Source organism: Hemiscyllium ocellatum, chromosome 29, assembly GCF_020745735.1.
Source record: "Hemiscyllium ocellatum isolate sHemOce1 chromosome 29, sHemOce1.pat.X.cur, whole genome shotgun sequence".
NCBI lineage: Eukaryota > Metazoa > Chordata > Chondrichthyes > Orectolobiformes > Hemiscylliidae > Hemiscyllium > Hemiscyllium ocellatum.
The window spans coordinates 33,243,396-33,253,597 of NC_083429.1; positions in this window are offsets into that span (position 1 = coordinate 33,243,396).

Consider the following 10,202-nt stretch of genomic DNA (forward strand, 5'->3'; position numbering starts at 1 on the left):
AACAAAGAAGCACTTTTGAAAAAAAAACTCCCTGGCCAGTAGAACAATGAGGTAATTGATGTTAGTGCTAGAGATAATTTGTGTTGTGTGACAAATGTTTGTATCCAAATAGATCATTTTCTCTAATTTGATTAATTTATGATCTATGTGCTGACACCGGTCTACCATGGCTGTGGGTCCAAGGGTAGATAAGGTGAATTTCATTGGGTCGTCTATAGAAAACCAAAATGACCTATGAAATAGAAGTCGGCTCACAGAAAGTTTTTAATTACAAGTTTCCACCACCTGACACCATTTTAAATGAGGAGTCCTTCTTAGGTGAAGATTGATTAGGAACCAGTAATGTTATCACATTGATACATTAGGACATGAAACTGGAGCTTGATCAGTTTATAACCAACAGTAGCTATTTTGAAGTACCATGTGGCATTTACATGTATATAGTGGTTGGCAGCAGCAATCTCGTTCCATTTTCACTGACAATGTTAGACATCATTGTGCCTATTGAGAGCCAGTTTCATGCAAGATAATCCCTCAGTCACAAAGATTAAAGGATTAATAATTGTAACATGTTTTATGATATGATTCTGACTGCTTTCACCTGGAGTGAATTTCCCTAAATGTGCTGCGTACTTAAAATATGAATTTCTGTCATACTAATCAAGGGTTATGCTAATTACATTGAGTCGCTATTTAACTTGTTAACAAGTCTATGATGTAAATTGCTCCTTGTTGTCATAAGTCTTGATTCCTCACGTGCTTTGGTATACTGTAGATAAAACAAATGTTTTGTAATATGAAAGTGAAGGTGTTGAATTAGAGCTGCAAACCTGCTCAAATGATTTTAATATGGATAACAAAAAAATGACATTATTAAACTACAAATTGTACAATAGAAAATAGTGTGTGAATTTTAGATACAGAGTTATTTACAGAAATATTAATCGTGAAGATATGACTGAAAAGCAATTGATTTAAATCCCATCGTACTCACCAGGCAATTCAGAGTAAGGAGTGCAAAGTAGATTAATTAGTTTAATTATAAAAGCCTGACTTTCTTTATGAGGTTTCTAATTCCTATATTATAAAATTTTAAAATAGTAACCCTGACTTTTTCAGGCTCTATTTCATGTGGAGTTCCGAGATATTCACAACAGTTTTTACAAAACACAAGCTGCCTGGTTCCTGAAAGCCTTCATTATTGAGGTGGAGTTTGTATTGTGAAATCCAGATTAGATTAGAATTGATGTAATCAATCGAATTCACCTGGATTCTACCCCACCTACAAATCAGATTCAGAACATGGGAAGTCTCCAAAACAATTCATAGGCCCCTATGAAAGTTTTCTGGAATAGTGTCCTCTCCAAAGACTTCAGGATGCCAACAGAAGAATATTTAATTGTGTCAGCTGTACAAAATTTAAGTGTCAATGAATGGACACTTGTAATATTTGAAATAACATGCTGCAGACCTTTTTAATTCTTGATTTGTTGTGTGCTATACTATCCAAATGTGATTGTTCTGAAATATTACTGAGACTGCTCATAGCAGCAAGGTATATGACTGCTTCACTGTTCTATTCTCTATTCCTGCCATGATCAAACTTGCATTCAATTGCACCTGTGATTGCCAGAGTGGCTCATAAATGCAGTAATGATACACAAACATTTTAGAATGAGCCTTTCACTGGTCTATAGCTTTTCTGCATTTTTGTGGATTGTATATGCAAGAAAATGTTGTACAGAGTAATGGATACAACTCGGGACCAATTCCTTTTCATAAGTGCATTTTTAATTGAATTTTAATGCAAGTATGAGTTGATCAAACACCTGCTGAGAAATAGTGTCTGTGGTCATTATTATAAGCATTTGAGAATCATATACAGTTGAAGAGAAATTATTGGAAGCAGGCTTATATCAAATTCAGAATTATCTGTCTGCTTAAACAATATGCTTTGTTGATATTTTAAGGGAATGATTTTTATTTGACATGCAAGTATGTGAGTAGGCATGAAAGCGAGCAACTAGTAAGGGGATTAGATAATTTATTAAATAACAACCAATTGGTACTGGATCATTATTGATTCAAAGACTGCACTTTTACAATTTTTCGACTCTGGCTGGTGAGTATTATACTTACCATGATCCTGGCATTTTGCTGTTTTTTGGATTCTCTGTATGGTCACAGTTAATACTGATGTACACAGGATATATTGTGCTATGTGTTTATATTGTGTTTTCCAGTGAAATAAATGTCTTTACAACTTTAAAGGATAATTGTGTTTCATAAAGGTTTTGGGGGGAGGAGTTTGGCTTTAAAAAAACATTCTTTGTGCAAGTTTCAATCAGTTGAGGTCTGAAAGTCAAATTGAATATCCAGTAGAAATCCACACTTAGCAGGCTTGTGAGAATCTCCATAAAACTAGTGGAGAAGGGGCAAGTGCTGGCCCTGTTCTGCCCAAGTTCTTCTGCAACCTCCAATGGAACATTTCAATGCTGTTTTTTTTAAAAAAACTTTCCTGTGGAAACAGGAAAGGCAGAGTCAGTATCCCTGATTATGTAATAGCTAGGACAGTCCACTTGTATCTCAATTTCTTTGACTTGATATTCAGCTTTTGTTTGTCAGAGATGATGTGACACCACAAGATTTAATCTTTGGTTGGCCCTTGGTCTCTGGTAGACTCAATGCCTGAGTTCTGTTGCATCTGGCCCCAAAATCAACCAAGACTAATTGCAATCCTTGCAGCCATAAATTATTTGAAATTTTTCTGAAAATACATTTCCGCTGTAGCTCTCTGAGAAGTTTAGGTGTTGGAAGTCTTAGCTTCTCACAGCCTCTATAGCATTACAGGTGATATATGACACAGAAAAAAGGCCATTCTGCAAAACCAGTCCATGCTGACGTTTTTGCTTCACTTGAATTTCCTCCTATCTTATCTCAGCCACTCTACCATCATAACCATATATCCCTCTCTTCATCAAAGAGTTGCTGAAAAGATTCAATACGTAGCTCATCATGTAATTCTGTGCCTACACCTCTCAGAATGTGTATTTATTTTGACAACAATCTTTCTCATAACATGCAAGAACATATTATTTTAAGTCTTATTTCTTTGAGTGTGTGAATATATATTTATTGATATACAAAAAAAAACAAGATTGATTAAGATACTCCAGAAAAATAATGAAAGAAACATGATACTTCAAAGAGAAATAAATGAAACAATTAATGCAGAGTTGGAGTAAGTAATATTAGGAAAGATACCTAAAATTTGGCCAAAGAGTTAAATCTCAAATATGATTTTACAGGATGAAGAGGGGTAGGAGCAGACATAGAATGGCTTAGATAGCTGAAAAAATAGCCATCATTCAGGAAGGAATGGCAATTAAGGTACTGAAAAAATGTTTCGATCAAATTCCACCTGAGCCACTGCATCACTTCTATCCAAACAAACAGGAAAAATGGGTTTAGTGAGTTTAACTGAATGGGTCAGGTAACAGATTAATTATACTGTGAGGAAAAATGTGAAACGACCTACTTTGGTAGGAAGAATAGAAAATCAGATTTCTTTTTAAAATGTGATAGATGAGCAGATGTTGTTATTCAGAAGAAATTGAACATGAATCACAGAAAGTTAGTGTGCAGGTACACCAACAAGCAGGAAGAGTAATGGTTTACTATCCTTTATTGCCAAGAGGTTGGAATAAAAGTGTAAGTTTTGCTTCAATTATTCAAGGTTTTAATGTGACACCACCTAAACAATTGAGAGTTGCTTTGGTTTACTCTCTTATGGAAGTATATTATTTGCCTTAGGAGGAGTGCAATAAAATTCTCTAGATTGGTTCTTGTGTGAGGGTTGATGTATGAGCAGAATTTATGTCGACTAGGTTAACATTCCCTGGAGTTAGAAAAGGACCAGATCTTATTAAAACACTTAACGTTCTTAGAGGCTCGTGGAAGGATGTCATGAGGCTGTTTCCCTTGATTTTTCAAATATCAGAATAAGGAGTCGGACATATCAGCTTGAGATAAGAAGTAATTTCTTCACTCGGTGTTGCAAACCTTTTAAAGTTCTCTTCTTCAGAGGCCTATGTATGCATAATCGCCGAGTACATTCCAGAATTCATCAGTAGATTTTAGGACATGAGCCGAATTAAGGAATGGGGAGAGAGGGCATGAAAATAGAGTTGGAGAAGATGATCAACTCAAGGGGAATAATGCCGAATTACTGTTCTTAATCCTAATTTTTTATGATACGGTTGTAATATCTCACCCAAAAGACTGTCTTCAACTGTGCAGCATTCCACATAACTGTATTGGACTGTCAACTTGTATTTATAGATTAAGCACTGAATTATGGTTTAGATCAAAGCCTTTGCCACTTGAGTCAAGAGTGCCTCAAAAGGAACATCTGACCGGAATTTGTTTTCAAGTCTAAAATATCAAAACAAACTCAAGCACAAGCAACTCAACATTTTCTGAGGTAACTTTACCAAATAACACACTAATTGAAGCTGAATGAGTTGTTTATTTAGATATGACAGTATGTAGTGCGTGAGACAAGTAGAACTTTGTGTAACAATTTTGACATTCAGTTGTTTCGTTTTGCATTTTGTTGTACAAGATTACACTTCTTCTATTCATGTTTCTTTCAAAAAACAAGAAAGCACTGAACCAAAAATAATAAGTTGCAAACCCTGGAAAGATTGTACAAGTACTTAGGTTTAAAGGGACATTTTGCTCAAAAATCGTGACTTTTAGTTTCAAAGTTAAAGCTAAATATTTCCATAAATTCCCCATGAAAAAATCTTGAAGTCAGAAATAAAAATAAATATTGCTCAGAAAACATGGCAAATTCTAATGTGTTCTTTGAGTTTTATGAGCAATTTTTATTTTATTCTTGTGAAGTACCTGAAGAGAAGACAAAGGTTAAATCAAATACGTCCAATAAGAAGAACAGGCAGGGTCAGGTTAATTAACATGGTGGGATAACGGTTTGAAGTATATTTATTTTAATACAAGTAATGTAACAGATAAGGCAAACAAGATTAGAGTTTGGATTAGTACATGGGGTTACAATCTGGTAATTATTACAGAAATTCAGTTGAGAGAAGGGCAGGACTGGCAACCTCATTGTTCCAGGATATAGCCGTTTATAGTGAGATACAGGGGGATGCAAAACGGGTGCAGCAGTTGCATTATTAATTAATCAGAACAACAGAGCTGTACAAAGAGAGGACATTTTTGAGGGCTTATCTAGTGAGCCCAAATGGGTAAAATTGAGGAATAAGAAAGATGCAATCGCTATGATGGGGTTAGACTATAGGTCCCTCCAATAGCCAGCAGGAGATAGACAATAGACTTTTTAGCAGCTCACGGAAAAAAATGTAAAAACAGAGTTGTTGTAGTAGGTGATTTTAACTTCCTGAGATTCCCTTTGTGTGAGGGGCTGAGGTAGGACAACATTTGCTAGGTGTATTCAGGAAGGTTTCTTGAAAACATATGTAGACAATCCAACTAGGAAAGGACTGGGTTAGAACTTGGGTTGGAATGAGCCAAGCCAGGTAATCAATATTTCAGTGGTGGGAATATTTTGGGAACAATGATCACAACTCCATACGTTTCAAGACAGTTATGGATATGGGTAAGACTGGTTTGGAGGTGGAAGTGCTAAATTGGGGAAAGGTTAATTACAACACTATTAGACAACAACTGGAGAAATTAATTTGGGGAAGGTTGATGAGGGTAAATCCACATCTGACATGTAGGAGTCTTTTGAAGGCCAACTGATCAGAGTTCAGGACCAGCATCTTCCTGTGAGGATGAAATATAAGGATGGCAAGATTTGGGAACCTTGGATGACAAAAAGTGTTGAATGTTTAGTCAACAAAGATAAAAAAATGTAAAGGTTTAGGAAACTGAAATCAAACAAGGAGTATAAGGAAGCAGAAAAGAATTTAAACAAGAATTTAGGATGGCTTGAATGAGTTCTTGGTAAGTCAGATTAAGGAGAATCCTAAAACATTTTACAGATTCATTAGGAATAAGTAGGTAACGAGGGAAAGGGTACGTCCATTCAAGGACAGAGAAGGGAATTTATGCGTGAAGCCAGAGGAAGTGGGTGAGGTCCTCAGTGATTACTTTGCATCAGTATTCACCAAGGAGAAGGACATGGATAATGATAAGCTTAGAAATATGTATATTGATATTCTAGGGCCTATCAATATTAAGGAGGAAGTTGTGTTGTATATCTTGAAAAATATGATGCTGTAAAAACACAGCAGGCCAGGCAGCATCCGAGGAGCAGGAGAATTGACGTTTCGGGCATAAGCCCTTCTTCAGGAATGAGGCAGGCGGGCTGAGACAAAAGGTAGGGGGAGAGGATTTGGGGGAGGGGCGCTGGGAATATGTTAGGTGGAAGGGGGTGAAGGTGCGGGTGATAGGCCAGAGAGGGGGTGGGGGCGGAGAGGTTGGGAAGAAGATTGCAGGTCAAGAGGGCAGTGCTGAATCTGGGGGATGGGACTGAGATAAGGTGGGGGGAGGGGAAATGAGGAAGCTGGAGAAATCTACATTCATCCCATGTGGTTGGAGGGTTCCTAGGCGGAAGATGCGCTCTTCCTCCAGGCGTCATGTGGTCAGGGTCTGGCGATGGAGGAGGCCAAGGACCTGCATGTCCTTGGCGGAGTGGGAGGGGGATTTAAAGTGTTCATCCACGGGGCGGTTGGGTTGGTTGGTGCGGGTGTCCCAGAGGTATTCTCTGAAATGTTCTACTAGTAGGCGGCCTGTCTCCCCAATGTAGAGGAGACTACATCGGGTGCAGCGGATACGGTAAATGATGTGTGTGGAGGTGCAGGTGAATTTGCGATGGATATGGGAGGATCCATTGGGGCCTTAGAGGGAGGTGTGGGCGCAGGTTTTGCACTTCCTGCAGTTGCAGGGGAAGGTGCCGGGAGTGGAGGTTGGGTTGGTGGGGGGGTATGGACCTGACGAGGGAGTCACGGAGGGATGGTCTCTCCGGAACGCTGATAGGGGTGGGGAGGGAAATATATCCCTGGTGGTGGGGTCTGTTTGGAGGTGGCGGAAATATGATGTATCCGGAGGTTGGTGGGGTGGAAGGTGAGGACCAGTGGGGTTCTGTCCTGGTGGTGATTGGAGGGGCGGGGTTCAAGGGCAGAGGTGCGGGAAGTAAAGGAGATGCAGTGGAGAGCATCGTCGACCATGTCTGAGGTGAAATTGCGATCTTTGAAGAAGGAGGCCATTTGGATTGTTCGGTATTGGAATCTGTCCTCCTGGGAGTAGATGCGGCGGCGGCAAAGCAATTGGGAATATGGAATGGCGTTTTTACAGGGGACAGGGTGGGAGGAGGTGTAATCTAGGTAGCTGTGGGAGTCTGTCGGTTTGTAGTAAGTGTCTGTGTTGAGTCGGTTGCCCGAGATAGAAATGGAGAGGTCTAGGAAGGGGAGGGAGGAGTCTGAGGCAGTCCAGGTAAAATTTGAGGTCGGGGTGGAATGTGTTAGTAAAGTGGATGAACTGTTCAACCTCCTCGTGGAGGCACTACTTGAGGTAGTGCCGATACAATAATCGCTGTAGCAGAGAAAAAGGTGCGCGATGGTGCAATTGTAGCTGCGGTACTGGTTGGGTCGGCGGGAGAGGAAGAAGCGGAGGGCTTGGAGGCCTTTGTGATGGGGGATGGAAGTGTATAGGGACTGGATGTCCATCGTGAAGATAAGGCGTTGGGAGCCAGGGAAACGAGAATCATGGAGGTGTAGGATAATGTCCTGAACGTAGGTGGAGAGTTCTTGGACCAACCTGTACCCTTCAACTGACATCCTCCTTCGACTGACTGAACTGGTCCTCACTCTTAACTTCTCCTTCCAATCCTCCCACTTCCCCCAAACCAAAGGGGTTGCCATGGGCACCCGCATGGGCCCCAGCTATGCCTGCCTCTTCATCGGATATGTGGAATAGTCTATCTCCCGCAGCTATACTGGCACAACCCCCCACCTTTTCCTCTGCTACATCGATGATTGTATAGGCGCTATCTCGTATCAAGGAGGTTGAACAGTTCATCACTTTACTAATACCTTCCACCCCGACCTCAAATTTACCTGGACCATCTCAGACTCCTCCCTCCCCTTCCTAGACCTCTCCATTTCTATCTCGGGCGATTGACTCAACACAATTATCACAAACTGACCGACTCTCACAGCTACCTAGATTACACCACCTCCCACTCTGCCCCTGTAAAAATGCCATCCTATATTCCCAATTCCTTAGCCTCCGCTGCATCTGCTCCCAGGAGGACCGATTCCACTAATGAACAACTCAAATGGCCACCTCCTTCAAAGACCGCAATTTCCTCTCCATGTGGTTGATGATGCTCTCCACCACATCTCCTCCATTTTCCGCACCTCCGCTCTTGATCCCCACCTCTCCAACTGCCACCAGGACAGATGCCCACTGGTCCTCACCTTCCACCCCACCAACCTCCGGATACATTGTACCATCCTCCGTCATTTCGGCCACCTCCAAACAGACCCTACCACCAGGGATATATTTCCCTCCCCACCCCTATCAGTGTTCCGGAGAGACCACTCCCTCTGCGACTCCCTCGTCAGGTCCACATCCCCCACCAACCCAACCTCCACTCCTGGCACCTTCCCCTGCAACCACAAGAAGTGCAAAACTTGAGCCCACACCTCCCCCCTTACTTCCCTCCAAGGCTCAATGGATCCTTCCATATCCATCGCAAATTCACCTGCACCCCCACACACATCATTTACTGTATCCGTTGCACCCGATGTGGTCTCCTCTACTTTGGGGAGACAGGCCGCCTACTTGCGGAATGTTTCAGGGAACACCTCTGGGACATCTGCACCAACCAACCCAACCGTCCCGTGGCTGAACACTTTAACTCCCCCTCCCACTCCGCCAAGGACATGCAGGTCCTTGGCCTCCTCCATCACCAGACCCTGACCACACGAAGTCTGGAGAAAGAGTGCCTCATCTTCCGCCTAGGAACCCTCCAACCACACGGGATGAATGTAGATTTCTCCAGCTTCTCATTTCCCCTACCCCCACCTTATCTCAGTCCCAACCCCTGGATTCAGCACTGCCCTCTTGACCTGCAATCTTCTTCCCGACCTCTCCGCCCCACCCCCTTCCCGGCCTATCACCCTCACCTCCTTCCACCTATCGTATTTCCAGCGCCCCTCCCCCTACCTTTTATCTCAGCCCGCCTGGCACACCAGCCTCATTCCTGAAGAAGGGCCTATGTCCGAAATGTCGATTCTCCTGCTCCTTGGATGCTGCCTGGCATGCTGTGTTTTTCCAGCATTACATTTTTCAACTCTGGTCTCCAGCATCTGCAGTCCTCACTTTCGCCTTGTATATCTTGAAGAACAGTAAGATAGACAAGTTCCCAGGGCCTGATGTGATTTATCCCAGGATACAGAATGAAGCAAAGTAGGAGATTGCTGGGATATGGACAAAGATCTTTGTGTGCTCTTTAACCACAGGCAAGGTCCCAGAAGTCTGGAGAATAGCTAAAGTTATTGGTTTGTTTAAGAAGGGTAACAGGGATAATCTAGAAAATTATAGACGAGCACGCCTGACATCTGTGGTAGGGAAATTATTGGAGAAGATTCTTCGGAAAAACATTTACTCACTTTTCAAGAAGAGTGGGCTCATTAAGGAGGATGAATATGGCTTTATATAGGGGAGATTTTGTCTCAAACTTGATTGAAGTTTTGAGAAAGATGATTGATGAGGATAGGGCAGTGGAGGTTGCCTACATGGTTTTTATAAAAACATTTGACAAGGTCTGTCATTGTAGTCTGGTCCAGAAGATTAAGTTGCAAGGAATCCGTGGTGAATTGGCAAGTTGGATACAAAGTTGGCTTGGTCATAGAAGACTAAAGGTAATTGTCGAGTGATCTTTTTTCTGGCTGGAAGTCTCTGATCAGTCGTGTTTCTCAAGGATCAGTGCTGGGACCCTTTTTATTTGTAATAAATGATTTAGATGAAAATGTAGGTGGCCTAATTAATACATTTGCAGATGATATGAAAGTTGGTGGAGCTGTGAATAGTGAGGAAGCTTATTAAAGAATTTAGCAGGATATGGATCAGTTGGAAAGGAGGGCAGAGAAAGAGCAGATAGAATTAATTTGAACAAGTGTGAATGATGTATTTTAAAAGATCAA